This window comes from Camponotus floridanus, unplaced genomic scaffold (assembly GCF_003227725.1).
Source record: "Camponotus floridanus strain SB8 unplaced genomic scaffold, Cflo_v7.5 scaffold89, whole genome shotgun sequence".
Lineage (NCBI taxonomy): Eukaryota > Metazoa > Arthropoda > Insecta > Hymenoptera > Formicidae > Camponotus > Camponotus floridanus.
In genome coordinates this window covers 58176-82174 of record NW_020229859.1, presented here as the reverse complement: position 1 = coordinate 82174, position 23999 = coordinate 58176, and the positions used below count along the sequence as shown (strand labels likewise).

The 23999-nt window shown below is 32.7% G+C and overlaps 1 protein-coding gene across 4 annotated transcripts in view; it reads right to left on the bottom strand.

The window, feature by feature from the left end:
• LOC105255900 overlaps positions 1-23739 on the bottom strand; it is a 124449-nt gene extending 100710 nt beyond the window's left edge. For 3 of the 4 annotated variants that reach the window (XM_025414747.1, XM_020028978.2, XM_011265446.2), the window contains exon 1: positions 23496-23738. The gene's annotated coding sequence lies outside the window, so the exon portion shown is untranslated. Of the gene's footprint in view, positions 1-23495 lie in introns of all 4 variants that reach the window. The other variant, XM_020028979.2, reaches the window with a different exon arrangement.
• Between the last annotated feature and the right edge of the window lie 260 nt (positions 23740-23999).

The window sequence follows — 23999 nt, the reverse complement described above, 5'->3', positions numbered from 1 at the left end:
TTTAATAACAAAACCTGTTGATATATATTCCTATTGAGTTCACTACTTCGGACCGATCTATCAGAGCGTTTTATGTTAAATACACAAAATTGTATTTAACATCGGAGAAACATAAATAAAGTAGTATAAATATGAAATATATAAAAGAAATATAACATCGTCTATTTGATCTTCGTAGATTCCACTTTCGATTGCCAAAATATCCTAAATATTCTATAAACATTTGTAGACTTTTTGAAAATATTTCTAGCATATGCAACTTTTATATAAATGTATTTATATATAAAAATGACTTATATATAAATGAAAATCTCGTTAGAAATTCTCTTCGATATATAACCGTGCTACTCATTATTTATTATTAATCATTTAATTGCATGATCGCGCGCGCGACCGATAACCGACATGATGGGCGCTTCTTGTGTCGGCTTCTCGGCGGAAGGAGCTCGTCTGGGCGAGAGTCTGATATCTCTAAGGGTGCAACGGCGCGAATGCCGACCCAGTTACACGCTGGTCTGGTGGCTGACCTACTTTTTTGCGGCCACGGCTCTAACTCCGTCGTCGGCGGGATTCGCTTAGCGTCGCGTGTGCGGCCTAGTCGGGCGTACGTTGTAGAGTTCGGTTTAAAGAGAAAGAGAGAGAAAGAAAGAAAGAGAGAGAGAGAGAGAGAAAAGTAGCAAGCCAGCCAGCCAGCCAGCCAGCCAGCTCGAACACAATATCGGGAACGCGTGTAGAACAATGACGTGCGTCCCGTTGTACACACTACCCGAGCATACGGCCAACAGGTTGTGCGCGTCCGCATCCCTGGCTCTCGTATAAATAGACACAGCCGGGATCATCCCTGGACCGACTGCGAGCCGCCCCGACTCTCCTCTTCCATCCCTCCGTCGTCGTCGTCATCCCTCGCGCGTCCCTGAAACTACCCCACTGCTATTCGCTCTGTTTTTCTCTCTTCGATCTCTCTTTTTTTTAGTTCTCTCGTTCTCGGTTATCGGTAATAATAGAGACTTCTCACGCAGTCGGCGATCTCCAATAGTTCGCCCCTTTGCGTGTCTTGCCGCGTAGCACGATATCTCGCTTTCCTTAAAAAGGAAAAAGGGTGACTTGTTTATTTTTCCATTTTCATGCTCGTTTCTCTCGGAAACGTCGAGACCTATTGCGATTTCCGCGGTGATAAAGCTTAAGTCACGGGCTTTTAGTCACGCTTATTCATATTACGAGGTTCTTGTAAAATACTTTACTCATAAGTGGGTCTACTCGTAAGTGTTGAACCGTATAATAGTATTATGCTAATTCAGAATAACATAGGAAGCGAATGTACTAGAGAGTTTCACATCACATAAGTCTAAAATGTTGTATAAAAATAAGAGTTAACTATGATAACTTACTTTGATCTGAAGAAATAACATAAATTATAATAAAATAATAAATGTAAAGTTAGTTCGTTGGCTCGTGATATAACATGATTTTGATATTAATTTTTTGCAATCATATCTTGTCGATACTTTAACATATTAATTTATACATTAAAAAATAGAAAATTATAAAATCTTTATATATATATATATATATATATATATATATATATATATAAAATAAGCGGAATAAAATATTATATGTGCTTGATAGAAAATATTATCAATTCAAGAAATAAAATCCCATGCGACTTTTTCAATTTTACTCAATTGTGAAAAGATGGGAATCTTTGTACGATTGCAATATACTGACCAGCATTATTCGATTTATATTCTTTGTGTCCGCTTTGTTTGTTTCACTTTTGAGAAAAGAAACGTTGCGTCTTATGGGCATATCTAGACAATCTAGACGATATTTCTGCCCTTTTATCTCGATTTTCTCGTAATGATCATCTATTTTCTATTCGTTTTCTTCCAGAATCGACTACAATTTACTCGGTTCCCCAAACGTTTCCATATAATGAGATCTGTCAAGTCGCGAGATGTGTTGCAAGAATCCTTCAAAAATGCGATAAACATTTTTCCAGTTACAAATGGTTTCTTCCTCTTGTCTTTTAGTGTCAGCTTATGACGTTCCCTAACAAAACATTCTTATAAATAATTTTGGTATTTAAATCGCGGATTATTTTATGTACAATTTTATATTCTAAAAAATTTCACTTTATTTATCTGACAAATTCTTTCTTCAAGCGTAGGTTAACGTCATGACTTTCGAAAATAGCTGTCTTTTATCAAGATAATTAATCATCCAGGTAGATTTTTAAAATTGATTCTAGAAATTTGATTGCCTTTTTTTTCTTGGTGTATCTGTGATTAAAACTCGCAATAATTTTATATCGAATTCTGTATCGAACCAGTTATTCGAAGAACTAAATATATCAATCCGTACGAAAATAAAAGATAACTGTATACGTTGAAACTTTTCTTGTTACATGGAGTATTTGTATCGGAAACGAAAGAAACTTTCCAAAAAATGTTTCAAGCAAAACTTGGCTTTGTCTTATTTCTGTAACTATCTATCTGAAATCTTATAATGCTATCTAAAATATTCCAATTGAAAGCCACACACGTGAAAGGAGAGATATTTTCATCCTGTCCTCGAAGAGAGAGATTATTTTCTTATTCATATTTATTTATTAAACCTGTAATGGTTACGATATCGCGAGTTTGTCAGTAGTAATACGTACTAGCATGTCATTATGCACAATCGTTTCGTATTGGCTTCTCGTCAATCTGAAGCAATATACGTGCTAAGAGGCTATATGCGTCACTTGTCTGCGAATAGCGATGCACGTAGCTCTAGAATATGCCTATTTATGTTCTCGCGAAATGTGTTCATCGGTTTTCTTTATGTCGTCGGGAAAATGGCCGTTTCAGGAAGCATTGTTCATTCACCGTTTAGCTCCGCATCTCCCTTCGAAAGTAGGACTCGAAACAGGGCTTGATTCACATATGTCGGGCAAAGAATTTCTACGTTGACTTGAATTCAGTGTAGGATAATGGACACTAAGTTGTCAATCGTTAAATTTGGAATTTAAAAAAACTTAAGAAAACAACATGTAAATAAAAATACGAGAAATACGTATCTTATACATGTATTTTTATCAATATTATTTGTACATTTCCTATATGGAATAGTTCCAGTAATATATTTTTATGTTATGAAGAATATAGATTATAAAACATAGCTTGTATCGATAATCCCTTTAAAAAAAGATACTCTCTCGTTATTACATTTGTATCCAATGAAAGCAAGAAAAAAATTTGATCTCAAATATCTAATATAAAATGGAAAATGGAATTGCGAGCAGACTCTCCGAATTCGTGGCGACCGATATGAAAAATGACATCGCGACCTCTAAAGGCGATTAAAGGTTTTACACGTAAATAATGAACAAGAGGAAAATCCGTGATTGTTCTACTGTCGACGAAAATTTAATTGAGATGGGGGAATAAATAAAAGCGGAAAAGAATCGTATTTTTTCTCTTTCTTTCTATCTTCATCCCGCATTCATTATCCACGCTGTAATAGATATACGTGTACGTAAACAATGGTTTCCTTCTTGAGTATATGTAATCACAAATTTTGTTATGATCTACCTAAAGAATAAATGGCATATACAGCTCCGTGAATTAATTTTTAAACTGCATCGCTCTTGATTTATTGAACGCATTATAAACCTTTAACGACCTCTTTTGCATCTTGATTAAATTAATTTCTTGCAAATAATCGTAACCGTCGTCGATTATTGTTTTAATCAATCACAAATTTTGTTATGATCTACCTAAAGAATAAATGGCATATACAGCTCCGTGAATTAATTTTTAAACTGCATCGCTCTTGATTTATTGAACGCATTATAAACCTTTAACGACCTCTTTTGCATCTTGATTAAATTAATTTCTTGCAAATAATCGTAACCGTCGTCGATTATTGTTTTAATCAATCACAAATTTTGTTATGATCTACCTAAAGAATAAATGGCATATACAGCTCCGTGAATTAATTTTTAAACTGCATCGCTCTTGATTTATTGAACGCATTATAAACCTTTAACGACCTCTTTTGCATCTCGATTAAATTAATTCCTTGCAAATAATCGTAATTGTCGTCGATTATTGTTTTAATCAATCACAAATTTTGTTATGATCTACCTAAAGAATAAATGGCATATACAGCTCCGTGAATTAATTTTTAAACTGCATCGCTCTTGATTTATTAAACGCATTATAAACCTTTAACGACCTCTTTAGCACCTTGATTATCTTAATTCCTAGCAAATAATCGTCGTCGATTATTGTTTTAATCAATCACGAGCGAGTTTGGCGCGATTGAAATGTATAACTTAATAATATAAAAAAGCGATATTAATTGAGAGTTGCATATTGTCAAAAAAACGCATAAAATAATTTATTATGTCTTACTTATATTGAAAAAATTTATTTTTATTATATAACTTTTTTATTTTTATTATATAACTTTTTTTATTATATTCTCTTTAATATTTTGCTACTGTAAATTTTAGTCCGAGAAAAGAACAAAATTTAAAAAGATAATAATTAGGAAATCATCGATTTTGAAATATTTTTGTCTTGTGTATATGTATCTTGGAAGATTTTAAAATAAACCTTATGGCCAATCACAACTACTTGCTGAGCGTCTGGAACCTCGACTATGGCGTTTCTTTTTTCTTAATTAAACATCGTATCTAGATCTTGAAAAATTAATTTAACTTAAAAATTAATTCGTTATTAATTATTAAATGTAATAAAGCTATTTACAATTTTCGGGAGTTAAACACATTAATTTATTAAACTCGAATGTAATATTTTTATTTTAAGAGTTTACGATTATATTAATATGAATATCATAATTATTTAAACGACACTATTTCAACTTTTATACAATTACTATTTTATACTGTAATTATTATTTTAATTTTCTCCTGTCTGAAATCCCTGTCAGAACAGTCACATACAATCGATATCTTCAATTGACTATGCATTCGCAGTGTATCAAAGCCAAATCAAGCGGATTGTTGTCGCAGGCATAGAGCAATGTCTAAAGGATTCGAATCTCCAGTGCGATATAATCAAGATTGCAATACCCGAAGTTCTGACTATTCTCGCGATGCGATTTGTCGTCGCAATACTGCTACACCCGACTACTAATTCGCACGTGCCGCACCAAATTGACATTCGGGACTCGTCGTGTTGCTGTAACACCGTAAAACGTTCTCGACGTTCGTGCGACAAATTTTACACAAATTTCGCTTGCACGTTCCCGTCTCCTGTGTTTTTCTCGCGTGAAAGCAGCCGCGACGCGTTCACGCCGTGTTTTTCAATGAGGGAAACGCGGCCTATTTAAACGCCGCGAAAAGAAAAGCAACAAGTAAAGGGGGAGGAAGGGGAGGAAATGTCACCTCTGCCGCTTCACTGCTGTCCTCCAAATCGCTCCGTATGCGTCAACGCTTATTTGCAGAAACCGGGGGTAACCTCTGACTATACTCGCTCTTCTCGATGTTATTAAAACTGGCTCGAATAATCATAAAATAAACACGATAAAATTCTCGTGTGAAAAAAGGTGCGATTAAAAAGAATAAATGTAACTGAAACAGTTAAATATAACGAAAATAATTTAATTCAAATAGGTGAAAGAGAGAAAGAGAGAGACATGTGTATTACACCTTCTTGAGATCGGAATAATCCTATATGCTATTAACAAATTTTTGATGTATTCAAATTTTTATTTTGCTTTGTATAAGATTTTTTTAACAGATATTATATTTCTCTTTAATAATGGTTGATGCGTGACTGGTTCACATCTGATTATAATATCGTAAATATAAATATAAAGTAAATATAAAGTTATTCGTAACTTGTGAATGAGGTGAAAATTGAATTGTATATCGAAATCGCGTATCCTCGATTTATATTACCATCGTGCGTTTCGTCTAGATTGAAAGTGTCGTGAAGGACACACTTATCCGATTTATGAATTTTATCGATGCGAGAATTTATCCCCCCTCCCCCCCCCCTCGTTCGAGAATTAATGTAACTTAAAAGTTTATGGCGCGCATTTTTCTCATTTATCGACAGACGACACGGCTGCCTGTGTATCAGCCGTTCGTATCTTCGTATGAATTAAATATGAACAGCTGGGATTGAATCGCGCGAAAAATAGAGGCAGCTATGAAAATATCGTGTGATTTATACGGGCGATGTAAACGCAGAGAGAGGCTGCATATTTAAATAAATAATACACTGTAGTGTAACGCGTTCACACGATGTGACTAGATTGAATTTAATTATAGCTGATTCGCGCGTTACGATAAATCTCTGTTCCTATTAAATCTCCTTATATTGAATCATAAATGATTGTTATTGCAAAACGCGTGCATACAAATTTGAAGAGTTATTTAAGTAAATAATACAACATGTTAAATTATATCGTAATATTATGATTGCTTTGCACATAATATTAACATAAATGCAAGTTCATATTCACGCTATAATAAATTATATTAGTCAGAATAGTCCCCATAATGTAATTATCGTGCACAAAAATTATGATGCATATCACGGAATGCAAGAAATTTGCATTCACGTTGAGATATCAAAAGAAATAAATAACAGTTGATTGAGATTCTTATATTTCGCCAATCTTACTTAAGCTACTAAGTAATAAGCATACAATTAATTATTCTTTTTCCTTCTCTTTCCTCTATTTTTTTTTTATTTCCTTGATAAAATATAGAGAAACTTTAAATTCTTTTTTTTTTTCAATGAAAAATTGTCGTTACCGCGTAATCGCGTATCGACTCGTACTCGCTCTCGTGACAATTCTCTCGGTCGATTCGTAAATTTTTGGAGAACGATTGTGCCAAACCGCGCGTCGCAAACTTCGGTCCCAAGTGTATTTTCCGCGCGTCGTGCGTTTTAGCCGGATAAAACTTTTACCTCTCGTTCCTTTCCCACACTATGAAACAACACCTCTTCCCGAATCATCTACGAGCCATGAACTCCGACCCTTTTTCCACTCCTGTGTGCGTTATAAACTCGAAGATCTACGATAGCATCAAGTGACACGCGATAAAATAAAATTGGATATACAGATGAAAGCAAAATTAAATATCTTCTTTTTGATCAGAAAATATAGTCGAGTTCGTTTATTGTCGTGGCATGTGATAAGAGTCGTACGTTAAGCTGTAAATTCGATGCTTTACAAAAAAATAATCGAGCACCCCGTTCCTTTGATATTTAGCGGCATACAGATCCTACTGTGTGTTTCCATTTCTCATCGTTTCTTTTTTGTTCTTTTATTGACGATACTCGTTTGAAATTTGCAACGTTGCACTTTGCTCAAGCGCGTTCGCGGATATAATTGTAATTCGCATAAAAAATGCAGACAAATTTCTACGATGCATTGTTATACGACACATTATTTTCCTAAACGAAAATAAATTTCAAGTATTGAGAACTTGAATAAAAAAATATATTAAAAAGAAAAATTTACTCGCAATATGAACTTAAGAGATTTTATTATTTATTTGCATTTTGATATTTTACTTATAAAAAACGGTAAAAGATAAATATCGAATAAACACAATTAATTATTCGTGCGTATCTTCCGAAATTTTTGCGTTGAAAAATTTTAAGAGCGAAAAAATAAGAGAGCGAGAAATATCAGCACTCCTACAATTGTTTAACTAATTGAAATCTTCCGCGATTAAATTTATGAGTCAATGTTAGATGCTCAAGCGAATCTCGAACATAGTTGAGAAGCAAAGATTCCGGCATAATCAGAGAAAAGTATGTAGAAAGTATGTAGAAAGAAAGTGTTTTATAGAAACTATGGATAAGATTATCGTCTTTTTCCTGATTCTTCTCAAAATAGAAAAGATCTCGATGACAAACTTGTGAATTTAATTATTATCTTTTTTTTACTAATTATAATACAGTAGCTAAAAAAAAGAAAGCGTATATATTAGTAACAGCGAGATACGTACAAGGGAGAGACTGAAATATTATCTCTTATTCCTAACGGTATTTAACTTTATGAATTTATATTACAGTTTAAATTAGCGAAGTATATTAGTGTACTCCTGAGAGCAACTTTATTGCAATTATATGATTTCATGTTATGACAACTATTTATTAAATTGTTGAGAGAAAAAGAGAGGAAAATATAATCAGAGAAAAAATAATAATATAAACAATATAATCAGTATTTGGATGTTAATATTTAAATTTTACAATAATTTAATTTTAATGTAAAGCTGTGTTTGCAAAATATAATAAAATCTCCATTTAAAAAGACATAATAAATGTACCATGTTCTTTTATTTGTGATTCAAGAGGCAGCAGTTCTTAGCACTTCTCATCAGGCCGCGCATTGTCCTGGAGATTTAACTGACAACTCAGAAATAATCTTAATGCAGCATAATTTCCTCTTTTTTTTTAATAAAGCGACTGCCTTGGAATCAATATATTCATTTACGTCAGACGTATATTCTTGATAATTGAAATATTATCGGGCTGCATTACATTTCAACGAGAAGTTACTCTCTCGTGGCAAACTAAAAAGCAACGAAGCATGAAACAATACTACGAAATACAACTTGTTCTAAGTATTTTTTATAATTTAGATACTTAGCATCAGCAAGTTCGCTGATCCGCAAATTTACGGGCAATAATTAATCAGCATAATTACGAGTAATGCGCTTATTGAAGTGCACAAATACAGAAATTATCTTAAAAAAAAAAATACCACAGAATACGTTCCAATGATCCAGTTTATTATCCCTATCGCGAATATATATTTAATTCCGCTGTTGTAATGTCGATGAAAAAAAAGTGTCAGATAGATTTCTAGATGAACTCGCGAACAATACATATAAATACAAACGCGCACATATTTTAATGCAGATGCTGTCTTTTTCTTTGTTGTGCGACTTTTCTGAGAATTTTTATTAAATCGATAGCATTTATTGTTGTATTAAAAGGAAGAACTTTGTTGACAGTGTAAGTCGGCTTTTATATAATCGAGATTTCCATGAATTCCAATTACGATAATAATCTACTATATATTCATCTGCATATGGAGGTTTTCTCGTTTTATTGCGCTCTAATCGCATTCTCTCTTGCTGTATGTTACTTAACTTCAATTCTAAGTTGATGGATTTAATTCCTCTAATTTTGGTGAAATTAGGGAAACGAATTTACAATTATCTGATAATGCAGATATATGTACATATATTTTATCTGTCCACGCGTTAGAATATCTACAGAGTATGATTAAATAATTCAAATATATACCATATCTTCAATTTATATTATATATACAATATATACCATATCTCTATTATTGATATTAATATTCAAAAACATGTTTTATTAGTTTAAATCGAACGATAGAATATAAGGTTGATGTAAAACTAATATTTTTATGCACCGATATTTTGTGAAATAGGGAATTCAGCCGGTAATCTCAGAAAATATTTGATTAACGCAATCGAGCTATTTGTTTATAAATGCTTGAAGTTCCTAGCATAGCGATAATTTGAGATTCTGTAAAACACTCGCAAAGCATGTTACATCTCTCTATATCTAAGAGCTTTAACGATCGCAAACTAACCCTTTGAATTCTTTTGATTTTCCTTTTCGCGACGAAACGAAAGGGCGTTTCGAGTGCGTTTGACAGGAGAGAAAGAGAGAGAAAGAGAAGCAGAGAGAAAGGGGGAGAAAATGAGAAAGAACGCGAAAGAAAACTATTAATTACTTCAATTCAATCGACAACAAAGCGTTTCATACGTGCGTCGTAACGCGTTGTGTTGGACGAGCTTATCGTCGAGTTTGTTAGTTTCAATAGCGGTAAAATAGGGGTGCGTTACATCAAACTGGTATCAAAGTAACGTCACTAGCTTGCGAAGCGCGCTCGAAATTTTAGCAAAGCAGCAAAGCAAAACGCTCTAACGTCAGGTTTCCCAATTAGTGGCGGCACACGACCAGGAGTACGATATTGACTCATTGTCAGTGTTTCGGCCTTTGGCATATCTTTCATTTCATACATTTCATACGACCGCGAGTGACACGTAACAAAACATGCCTTGATATAATAATCAAATTAACGCGAGTCTCGATAAGAGGCCAAGATCATTCTATTTAACAAACTAATCACATGACCTGGCAATCGAAAAAAATGCCTCGAATAATTAATTCTGATTGATAACTTTTTCACTCAAATAGTAGCTTTCAGCTACAATTGCGACTTATATTCATACGTTATATTGACCTTATTTAAGCAGTAGCTCGTTATAGCCTTTCTTGTTACGATGCAGCTTTGTAATATTACAGCGCATTATTGCGCTTGTCAAAGAGTCACTAGTCCATTGCGAAGTTTATATAAGGTCGTTCATATAATGTCAACATTTAAGATTTATTACAAACTTAATACACAAAATCGATTTTCCATAAATCAAAGAATATTGAACAAGTCACATCAATTAATATTATTTCTCGATAGTGATGCATGTTAGTTTGATAAAGTACCTAGCTCGATAACTAAAGAGTATGGTTAAAAATATGCGCAGGAAAAATATTTCCGGCTTTCGTAATTCAATATATTTCATAATTCTGAAAAGTTCGAGACTATAATCATCGGATTAAAACTTATTCCGGCGCATAATTGCGGTATTAATAAAATGTGAAGCAGATAAATACACGTTTAATTATAATTGCAAAGCAATCTTGCGCTAAATATTTGAAAACCGCGTATAGTATATTATACGTCAGTGCACACGGGCCCTATTATGAGGCGGTTTCATTATGGTAAATTCACGATGCGTATTTTACAATCAAGATTATAAGCTATATTCCACTCGATTTGTTGTATGAAAGTAGGAGTTTGCAAAGTGCATCTCAACTATTTGAAATATTTAGAATAATTCGCTTTACATATTTAACTCTTTTGTGTTTTTAATTTAATAAGCAATTCTCACTTTTTTTTTAGCTGCTTTATTGCTCATTATCTGTTTTAAAACTCTACTTAAACTCTAACATATTAAAACATTTTTCTCCATTCCGTAGTTTTTAAAAATTTCCATAAATCGATAAAATCGGATAGAAAGCATTAACATTTTTTGTTTCTCCGAAAGATGCAAACTTCCATCAAGAACGATTTTCCAACTCTTCAGTTGTCAACTTTTTTGAAAGTTCGAAATTTTGCAAAACAACTCCTGGGGGGGACCTTTAAAACTTATAATCTATGATGTTGCTTAAATATTCCAAAGAACATAAATAAAAATCATATTTAAAATTTTCTTTATAGAAAAAAAAGTATTGATTAGAAAAATATTTCTAAAAGATTGAAAATATAATTTATGTCGAAATGAACAATTCAAATTTAATTTACTTTCAGCTTCATAATTCAGAGAAAGCCCGCAATAATTTTTCTACTCATATTAAAGTAAACTTAAATATCTTCAATAAAATGATCAGCTTGAAATGTAATATTAGTTTCATTGTGACAGATAATTTGGTATCAATACTTTAGATCCTTTTTTCGTAATTTTTGACGGCGGCGATAAAATTTGCTCGCCTTTCTATCTCGGGAAAAAGCAGAGCCGAATCTGATTTGCTGGATTTTAACGTTCGATCAAATAAGCTTGAAAAGTCACTTTTCTTTTCATTATACGTTTTCATCATAGCGCATATTTTTCATGACAAATATTTTTACGTCTGAAAATAAATTGCAATTGAATGATCATCAAACTAGAGAAAGAAATGTCATGCATAGTTATTGTTGAAAAAAATTTTATTGTATTTCACGAAATTGTCCTTGATAAATTGACAAATATAAAACTGAAAATGCACAATCCATTTACAATCGTTTTTACAATTTGCCGATTAACTAAACAATAATTGCTTTCGCTAATAGATCGTTTAAATAAACGAGTTAAAATTGTTAACGATGGTGATGGAAAGGATGCCGTGTGCCACTTGTTGTTTCAACTAGCCACAGAGTTGAAACTAGAACATTTTAATCAGTGCGCACTGATTTAGTTCAGGGTGACGAAGTTATTCCGCCGCTTAAACAGGTGCGTGTATGCGTGTATGTATGTATACATGTATACATGCACATCTGTAGGCATTGACATTTCTGCGCATTTCTACACCGAGTTATATGATGAAAAAGTTCACAAATGCACTATCAATATCGTAAGCGGCCAGGAATTTATGCGTTCGTAGTTCGAGAGAAATTATTATAAGATGTAAAAGACACCTACTTTTTATGCATGATTATTTTATGCATCGTTTATCAGAGCACATTATGATTACAAAGCACGATGTTGTCACGTTAAACGGACTTCTAAAATAGCAGTATAACTCGACAAGTAAGAAATCTTATTAGCGTATATCAATTCTCGTGTAAAATTAGTACTTTATAATTACTTACTTATTTACTGTATGCAAAATTTTGTAGCTACTTATCAAATAATGAAAAACACCAGAATAAAATAATGTAATATTTTTATCCAAATATAAAATATGATGAGTTGTTATTGTTTGAATTACAAAATTTTTCATATTTTCCATCTGCTAAAAATTTATTCTTTTCTTTTCAATATTCTCGCAGTTAATATTTCTTCTAAATCGGTCAAAAAAACATACAAATGAATATTTCCAATATGAATGTCTAAAATTTGATTATGGAAAGAACAATGGTGCTCCAGATGTGTTAATCAACTGTCACAGTATAATTTCGGGCAGTGACGATACGTTATTTCCGCTATTGCAAATGTGAAGAAGCAGAGGAGATAGCTTTTTAAATACTTTGCGAATTGCAATTTTACAATATGCGATATAATATCGGTTTCTCGAATCGCGCGTATAATATTATAATATGTTAATATGTTATCGATTTAATATATTAATATGTTACTAAAATGAATAAGTGAAAGGTGAATAAGTGAATGTTATCAATTGTGGCTGAGCGTTGAGCGATGTTCGTTTATATTAGCTTTGAATAAATTGACGGCGATAATCGTGATATTGTGATTGAAGATTGTCGGTAATGGATGTGTTCAAAGCGTTTGTCGCATTTACATGTGATCATCCTATTGTCAGTAACAATTACGTCATTTTGTCCATCCAAATTTGAGTGAATTATTTTATCGTGCCGTTTTGTAAGAGAATTTGCTCGAGTTGTGATTACAATCATTAATATATTTTGCTTATCAATTTCCTGCTCAAATCTTATAAATGTTTGAATGGATAAAAAAATTTTGACGTTGATTTTCTCTTTAAAAAAGATAAAGATTAAGAAAGTTTTTGATACATATATGAACTTTATATTTATATATAAAGTTAGATTATCCATTATTTCCTTATCTATATAACTTTACATAATATATATTTTTTACATAATTTCATTTTATTCTTGATAAAAATTCAATTAGATACATTCTCACAGTTCTTAATATTTGTTTTTGTATGTAATAGTTTGTTAGTAAATTTCAAAATTGATTGAATTTAAAACTCAATAATCGCGAAAGTTATTATAAATAATCTTCTTCATTCATTCGCCTCTTTATCGATTTTAATTTATGGATATATATTCATTAGTTTGTAAAAGAAATTTAATATATTCACAAGTACTCCTTTTGATTTGTCGTTAATTAAATTGCAAAAATAGCTCGATTCCAAGAATTCCAAGAATTCCACTAACTTGTAGAATTGTGAGTGCTAATCAATATCTCCTCTTTTCTGCGATACGTGTAATATTCAGCTATGTCGATGACGCTATCCAGCAACGCCATTACAATACAAAAAAGGGATGAATGTAATTGTTCACTATAATTTCTCTCGTTCGAACTAGGACGTACATATTCTTCGTTCCGTCTATTGTTCTCTACTACAACTCCTTTCGCACGTCGAAGAGGCGTGTAGCGAGAATTTATAATTACCGTCGCGGTGTTTTATCAAAGCGCATTCTCGCCGATATTGACTACCCCTTTACTAGTCTATCACCGTTAAATCCATTAATTGACGCTAAGTAGGTTAAACGAGAGGCGCTACAATAAGGCGAAATAAAATTAAATTTAATATTGTCCTGCGCAACTCATGAGCTTCTCGTAGCTGTCCATTTTTTCCCCTGGGCCTACCTCGTCGGTCGTTCTCATGCCATTACAAATCATTCTCCGCCGATCGTTAACCGTCATCATCGGTTTATTAATTCCAACGTGTCGACCGACACCGCCCGATAAATCACATTTCCTCTCGTTATTCGATTAGTGAGCTCTGCGCGGTTAATTAACGGCTATCGAGTTATTGAAGAAAAAGAATCCGCTGAATTCGAGAAAATCGCATAAAGCCGAAATGTTCTAGTGGTGATGATACGATTCGCGAGATGTATAATTTAATTCGCTTTTTCGAAAGTAGCGTATATGTCCCGTGATAATTAAAAACGGGTGTAAAAATTTAGATGCAAATAATTGCACCTCATTATAATTGATCTCATTAATGAAAAATATATACATTAAATATTTGTGATATTCTTAATGATATAATTAGTTAATGTCATATTCTTGATTAAAAGTGTCATAGAAACGAATAATTTAAAAATTTTAACGATATAAAACCTGTCGCATTTATGTATAATAAATGAGAAATTTTTTGATGTATTAAAGTATTTTCATTTTCTAAATCAAAGTTGAATCCGTAGATTTTTATCCATTATTTGATATAACGGACAGTTTTTCTTTATAAATTCGTTGTAATATATTAGATTGATATATAGAATAAATATAATTTAGCTTTAAATTATCGTCGCAAAGTTTTATAATATACGCAGCATAATTTTATAGTTTTTAAAGCCAGCTTATCGCGCGTGCTTTAAGTGTTTAGCTATACTTAAAAGTTTTTTACTATTATTTTATGCTCTTAGATAAAAAATATACTAATTAAAGTTGCATGAAAAAGGTTTCTCATTTATTCTGAAAAGATTCATCTTCCTTATATCTCTTATGTGTTTGCTCAAAAAAATTCCAAACGATTTACATCGCTGCAAGAGAGTATGCAAATTATGTTAAAGCAATTGTTTCTTTGTTGAAATTTTCCTGAATAATTTCTTCTCGAAATCTGTACATTGCCAAACTTATTCCTCATCGTTTAATTTAAAAAGATAGACCGAACGTGTAACAATTACAATTAACTTGTTGTATAAAAAAAAAAAATATGTCAATGCAATTAATTGCGATTAATTGCACCTTATGACTTTGATCTCGAAACATGTTTCGATTAATTGTTCTCGACATCTAAAAATCGCAAGATTATTCTCACGAAGACTGTAAATGACGCGGAAAAAGATAAATATTTCCTGACGCTGCTTTTTTTTGTACTCGCTTCGAAAGCTGTGTAACAATCGAACACATGGATTACACAAGTGATTGAAAAACTTTGCGCCAGTTAAGCGCCTCCGAGTCTTTTTATCGATTGAATTTACGTTAATTTAAAATCCCATCTAAAAGGTAACACCGTAAGCTGTCTCTCTATGCGTCAAACGACGAAAACGGATTGAAATTGAGATCGAAAACTTCTCGCGAGTTCAGATTTCGATGGCTATAAAAATGATCTCTGTAATTATTCTCGACGATGGGAAACCCAATAAAAAAACCTATCAATTATTGATTCATATATATTTTCATATATATTTTAATAATTCATTAAATTCGACTACTTTATTATAATACTTTTCTCTCTCTCTCTCTCTCTCTCTCTCTCTCTCTCTCTCTCTCTCTCTCTTGTAGTCCTATAAATTCCAAATTTTCACGTTTACTTCGGCATTTTGCTTCTTTTTCTTTTTTAAATCGTAAAAAATGTATCATTATCATAGTCGCATCGCGTTAACTCGACATAATACACAACTAGAACGATTTCAAGAGAATTCCGAAGTGTATGTTTACGTCACCGTGATAATGAGAATCACGCTCCGAAGGAACGGTGCTTTGATCTCGCATCGTCGATCAAAGAAAATAACGACTCGCATTTCGGGCTCTCGCAAGGCGTACTTGCGTTATATAAATGCTTGTAACTCGTTATCTTCCGAAGGATTACTTTCGAGGTGACATAAAACTGAATCTACACGGATCTATAATAGATATCAAGCGAGGAAAGAACGTAATCGCGAGAAAATCCGCGACAGCGCAGCCTGTAAATTACAATTTATATTAAGAACGACATACGATAATGATTATAATAATTATTAGTATATAATTAATAAGCCATCAATCGCGTGACTGCAGCGACGATTCATTTTAATGAATATTTATTGGGTTTATTGTTTAATATTGATTGCCATATATCATACAAGCAATATAATCTCTCATAGAAACGCATGTTTCATTCAGCCTATCGTCCTTTATGTACGCCGATACGCGCGTCAGACGAGCTTACGAACACTCGCGAATTGAGGCTGTTGCATCACAAATACCGTTGTATAACCGGAATCTGCGATAGGGACGGGATACAGAGACGAGCCTAAACGGTCGATATCGCGAGGCGAAACCGGGGCACAATTCGCTTTTGCTTTTCACAGAGAACAATACTTCGGTTGGATTATCGTCGGTTGCGACACCTGCGTATAACGCAACTTCGCTCAGAAAATCGAGTTCGTCCCCTCCCAAGTATAAAGTGCCGTTATATAGATATACACGAGGGAAAAATATATTATGAACAAAGACACACGAAGATCCCTTTCGATTTCGATATCTTCACGAAATATCAGATTAATTTAAAATAAAAGATGTGCGTGCATATATATACATACGTTTATCGATCGAGATATATACCTTTCATTCTAATATGCCAAAAGTAATAATAAATTTATGATTCGAAAGAGAGAGAGAAACAGAGAAAGAGAAGAGAGGAAGTTTGATATTAAAAATATAAATATCTATTTTTCTCAAATCTTCCTTTATAGAAAAATTTAAAAGTTAATGTACTTCTAGTTTTATTTTGTATTTTTGCGAAGAAATCTATTTTTAGAAAAAAATTCAAAATAATATTTTATAGCTTTTTTTTACTAGTATAAAAATATTTGTCGATCGCTATCATCATTTCTTTGGATATTTTTATTCATATATATGAAATAAAAAGATATGTCTATTTTTTTTAAACGAAAGCTTACATAATGTAATCAACATCGAATTGCTTGTCGAAATCACAGAATTTCCGAATTTTAGATCTTTATGCCGTTAACTTCGCCAAGTCCATTATATATAGACTTTTTAGAAATGTTTGTATTTAAAATTCGTTTATCCCAAAACTATGTTTTTGCACGTTAATGCTCTTTCGTTGTAAACCTGTAATACATGCGGGTTTCTCATACGAAAAAAAAAAACTCGAAATCATATTATACGTTAACGCCCGATATAGACAAAAACAGGTCAACGCATTGATGCATCATATCCGTTATACACACATATCCATATGAGAATTTTTGGGAGATATGTTTTTTGGGAAACAAAGTTTCAACTTGCTATAGAGAGTACGCCTCGGGCATTTGCTGCAACAAAATGATTTGAAATAAATAAATTCTTTTGAAGTGTTGTAGTTTCGCCTTTTCTACATCTTTATTACATATTTAATTGATTCTTTCTTCTTGTTTCTATCAATATTTCTCTACTAAAGAATTATTTGAGTAATTTTTTTATTTTATTGTAAACAAAATATTAATTTCTTCTATATTTATTCTTAAATATTATATTTATTTTATTATAAAAACAATTTCTTAAATTTTATATTTTATTACATTTTTTATCGCATAAAAGAAAGGATAAACACACGTTGCGACGAGGAAAGCATGATACAAATATAAATGTTGATTAATAAATAGGGGTTCTGAATTTCCCTTTCATTTTATATGTGAATTTGCACAAGAAGCAATAATTTATAATCAAATACGACAGGATATACAAATACGATAGATACTATATCACGGTGGAATCATCTGTCATTTCTACACTGCAAAGCATCTCGTGGACAAATGAAAAATCTCTGCGCAAATGTAACGTGACTTTCCTCAAACGCATTTCCCGACATCTCCCATTACTCTTCGTAGTCGCCTGATCGATATTTCCATATTCAGAAAACGTCTGTGTGTGTTCCCGGCTTAACTCGTCCCAACGTGAAAAAAAAACATCGCCTTTTATGTCGTTTCGCCAAACTAATCTTTAAATTTATATTCAACGACGAAAAGGATGTTCGATGTGCTTGCGCGAGGATCGTCGTTACAGAGGATGCTGTGCAGGCCAAAAAGGAATAAATTCGATATTTCGCGCGTCCTGCACTTCGTGATCGGTATCCTCCTTCGTGTATCCTCCTTTTTCCGCTTTTCTATCGCAGATCTGTGCTTATCCACCGAATGGATTCAACAGCGACACGTGCCACAGGCCTTTTATCGCGGCTGATTTGGCAGACTTCGATTTTGTCACGATACTATCTATCTACGCACTTGCGTAAGCACTCTAAGGGAAGCTAACGAGGAGCAATAAAAGCGCACCGCAAATTGCACTTTCCCTTTTCGCTGCTGAGATAAACAACGTATTTTCTCCTTCGCGGCAGCTTTAAAATTATCGATCAAAGCGATAAAATAATTTCTACAAATTTCTCACAAATAGTATACATGCTATGAAAATGATATAAAATTTATATGTAGACTTTTGTAAATTTTTACACAGCAACTCTAATACTCCTATCTACGTAAATTATTTCTTGAAAAAATAGTACGCGCACAAGAGGCCATGTAAGGAGTAATTTTCCATTGTAAAAATATTTTTAACATAGAAATTTTACGTTTTGTCTTTAGATAGAATCATTTTTCGGTGTTTCACACGTATATAATAATTTGTCAGCAAGTTTCTTAGAGAGAGAGGCATCCGAGAAAGTTGCTTACGTTGGCCTTATATGTACCTAACTGCTCTTCTATCATAATAACGTCCACCACCGACCGAGATATTTTCCAGTCAATATTTGTTCGCGATTTTGCGTATTGATATGAAAAATGCGGCGAGGCACCACGGAAGTATCGAGTCAATATTGGTGATTTATTATGATACTGATCCGTTATATACACCGTCGTCGTCAGCGTCTTTTACTACCTATATATCGGTGTATTGAGCTCGTCTCAAACAATATAAATATCCGCCCCTCGGGAATAACGCGCACGTTGTGCGGTGAGCGCGTTATCGGCGGAAATGCATGGCTCGCCAGCAGAAGTGAATCAAATGCAACGATAAGCCGGACAGGTCGTGGACGAATCGGAAGTCATTGTTTTATCCATTTTGAGGATATAGAGAGTCTATCGATGCGTCGATTCGATCTTGTTTACCGGTATTACTCGGCACTCTCTATCTCTTCATGATATAATACGCAAAGATGAATGATGCGATTTATCTTGAACCGCGATCGACATGGTTTCGATTCGGTCAATCGTCAATAACCGTAAAAAATCATTGAAATCTCAATGCCACTTTATTGAAATCCCCGAAATGTTTTAATTAAAAAAAAGGTTTTATTTTATTTTTTTTTTTTTTCAATTTCCTCAACTACTTTTTTAACAGAATCAAATATGTACATGTAGAGCAGATATTATATAACATGTTGAATATGTGTGTGAAATTTATTTGCCTCTTTTATTATATTTCCATTAATATTTTTATAAAGCAAAATATTTTCTATTCGTTATTGTATGAAGTCAGGAAAAATAGCATTCACATGACATTCCATCTATTAAGGTGAATTATATGATATTATTTATTTGCATTTTATTTATTGAGGCCGCGCGCGCATTACATACACAAAAAGTAACATCGTTGCAATATAATGAGACTTGAATTATGTGAAATTACATTAAAAATCAAAAACAATACGTACGATTTTAATAATAAAATTGTAAATAAAATTTTTAATGCAGCAAATCGAATATCGAAATTCATCAAAAGATTCGATATTATTTAATAATTATTAATAATAAATTATCTGCAATATCGGTATTTATGTTTCGGGCAAAACAGCTCGTTATTCTATAATGTGATCTTTAGGGTCCATCGAAATAGCAGATCCTTGAATGATCTTTTACAACGTTGTAGCGCACGGGTACCCGTTATTACGTTGTATTATTAGCTTAACCCTCACATAAAGCTCTCTCTGCGTCAATGGATTTTCGTCGAACAATTATTATCGGTAATCCATATTGCGTTTTGTATACAGATGCATAATATATTCACGTGCCACAATATTCCACGATATTCTCTTCAGGTTGACACGTGTATAATCAATTGTTCGTTACAGAAGTTAGGTTTAGTATTAGCAATCGCCTTTATGATGTTGTGTATTTTAACCTCCCCAATTATATATGACAGAATCGAAATCGATCCTGAGTATGAATATTTTATGAGTGTAAAATATCTCTCCTAGTTCATTGTTTTTTCTCGTATTTTTTTTTCATTTTATGCGTGACCTACTTTTTTTATTCGCCATAAAGATGAGAGTTATTAAAAATAGTTAATTTAACGCTTCATTTATACTTGTCACGGTTCGATAAATAGTAATTGCCTTTCTTTCAACCACACAACAGTTAAAGTTTAATTGTGTGTGCAGTGATATATTATATAATTATAGATATATTCTTCCTCTGAAATTTTAGAGATATTTGATACAAATAAAGTGATAAATATTTTTCACATGTAACCTATGTACAGATTATTATATATATCTAACATTTTATATATATTACAGAATATTTCATATTTCTAGGTAACTAATGGCTGCATACACAAGTGGATTTGGTAGTGCTTAGGTATTTATCGTGAATCACATTTAAATATATATTATATATATATATATATATATATATATATATATATATATGTTCAAAGGGACAACGTATATCATGAAGGGTCCAAGCTTTTGTTGATTCGTTTAAATTATATAGAATGCCCCAAAAATCAGATGCTTTTTAAGTTAATAATTTTTATATAGTCAGCGATTGAAAAATACACTTTGCGGATTAAATTTTAGAAAAGTAAATGGACAATTATATATTAATTTAATAATTAATTAATATTTTAATTATTATTTAATCATATTTAAGTGTATTTTGTTTTACCATATTTCACCGTTTTTTATTTGTGATTTAAAAAATACATATAATGCTAAAAATTGTAGTGACAAATTTTTTCGCTAAGAAAACAAATCGAATTCTGATTTAAAAAAATATGCGAGTAAAAAGACATCTGATGGTTTTGGGACGCTCTCTGTAATACATAGTATTTCGCGCATAATGCACGAAAATTGTCTCATGAATTTTAATAGACGATATACATAGAGAGATCTGATGAGTTTTAACGGAAGTAGGACTCGTGGTAGGCGACCAGCTGGCTCCTTTTCCGGCAACGAAACAAGAGCGCAACCGATACGCGAGGGCGTACGTAACGTAATCTCGCGCTCGCCTAACTTCGTTTCCTCGATCGTTCGAAACTTCCGACAATCGCGAATCTCGTCTATCGAAACGGAAGTTCTTATTTCTTCGCTATCGAGACGCGATACTGCTGCTGTAGCGCGATGATACCTCGAGTGATACCACGCCATAATTGATCAAATCATTCGTGCAACACGATTCTACGGAAACATGTTGCGAAGTGAGATTTCTCTCTCTTAATTTTGTTTCGATCGTGATTTTTGTTTCATTCTTGGGAAAATTGATTCATAGATTCATCTTCCGTGATACATACTTTTTTAATTTTTCTTTTATTAGCTAAATCTCCAATAATTTGCACAATTGACTTTTTCCAATCCTTGCGAAACTATTATTTGCATGTCATTTGAAAATCACAATTCTGGAATCTCGAATTTTTAATCCCGGATTTTCTCGTTTAAAATGCTACAAAATAGTTACATTAAAATAATAAATAATTTTTAATATTTTTTACTCTCTTGTTTTACATCGTGTATTTAATATTTTATTTTTTACAATAATTGTAAAGTCGGCTTTTCATTTTGTTTTTTTATTTAATATTAAAATATAAAATATTGCAAAATTCGAAAGTACGCTTATTTTTACCGCGTTAATAAATGCATATCTACTACACTTTTTAAATAAAAAAAGACATGAAAGAGAGAGAGACATGAATGAGAAATTCAAGATTCTTTAGCTCTATAAAAAAACTAACCAAATAGATCTATGTTTTTAATATAAAACTAGTTTACGTTATCTCAACTTTGAAAAAATTTCCATGAAGACTTTATTACTAACTTTGTCTGAGTTTAGTTTGCGGGATAACGGCATCGATAACAGCTTAAGATCTACAAACTTTAAGTACATCTATCATCGTGATTTAGAAAGACACTTTCCGACCGGTACTTTCCGAATAAGATTTACATAAGATTTAAATCTGAAAAATATTATATTTTTATTATAGTGATAAATTATACGAAACTTCACGTAGCATCTTTCACTTCGACATATAATTTAATTTTAAACTTGACAAATTGAATAAATACTAAATAGATTAAGAAAATTAATATTAAAACAATACGCGTGAGCAAAAATTCGATTTTTCTTTTTTATTCATATTATTATTTCAAAATATATTGTATAGCAATGGAGATAACAAGGATTGAAAGAGTTATGCTCACGTAGCTTACGTAAATCTTAAGAATGATCTCATATACAATGATAAATGATACGAAAGTGTTTTACATAGCACAGAACTATGAGATTGCTTTGGCAATAAAACGAAACGATTTGCCGCCAATAAAAACCAACAGCAAATCCCGATCAAGAAAAGGAAGCTTTACGACTCGCACATTATTTGCTTTCTCTCTCTCTCTCTCTCTCTTTCTCTCTCTTTTTCTCTTTCTTTATATATATTATGTATTGTATAATCTGGATCTCTAAAATTATGTTTCAAATTTATGTTTTGAAATTTTCTTTTAACGATAACAAATAACATAATTATTTCACATAACTACGGTCAGCGCGCGAACTTAACCATTATCCCAACAGCCCGGATCAAGGAAACGAAAGATTTGATAAAACGCACATTATTGGCATTTTCTAAAATCATTTTCTGAAATTGTCTTCGTTGTTCCGACAATCGTAAGTGACACGAAATGCGTTTTACGCGACGTCTTCCAGTTGAGCGCGTATACTGAAGAGAAAACTTCGCCGGCGCGTACCACGGGACCTTTTCGCAGAGATAAAATCGAGAAATAAAATCGCGACGATGAGTAGAAGACATGAAGTTGAGGAAAAAGAAAAAGATAAAAGAGAAAGAGAGGGAACTGTAAAAAGTTGAACAAGACAAGATAAAAAGAGAAAGGTAGATAAGAATCGTTGGGGGCCTCGTCATGAGAGACGGAGAGAAAAAAAGAGAAAAAGACAGAGAGAGAGAGAGAGAACTTAGCAGGAAGGTGGAATAGAACGAGAGAGATCGGCGAGTTTGCAAATTTACTCACGATTGTGTGGTACGTTTTGGCGGTGCGGCAGGACTGTCGTCGCCGAGGGTGGAAAAGCACGTCGGATCCCCCGCGAAAGAGGCTCGCTCCTATCCTGGTCCTCATCGCGCAGACGTGCCTTCTATCCCCTCTGCGTTTACGTGTACACACGGCCGGAGAGCGAGCTATAACGTGCGGGGGATAGAGAGCATGGAGAGCTATAGGGGCGGAAGGCAGGTGGAGGCCGACGAAGGGATGAAGCTCTCTTCTCGGGACTGCAATAGAGAGACATGTTTAGAGATATATTTCCGGCATAACAAGAGTTGAAATAAATCGATGCACAATCCTGGGATAAACTCGATCCAAGCATTGCACATCTTATCGACCATAAAATTGAAAAAATTTCTTTGCAATTGCATAGTTTCTTTTCAACTTTTATAAAAATAAAGAAAATTTTTAATTGCTTACTATAAGATCGTGTATTAGAATTGCAAAGAATTAAATTTTACTTTCTTCGTAATGTAC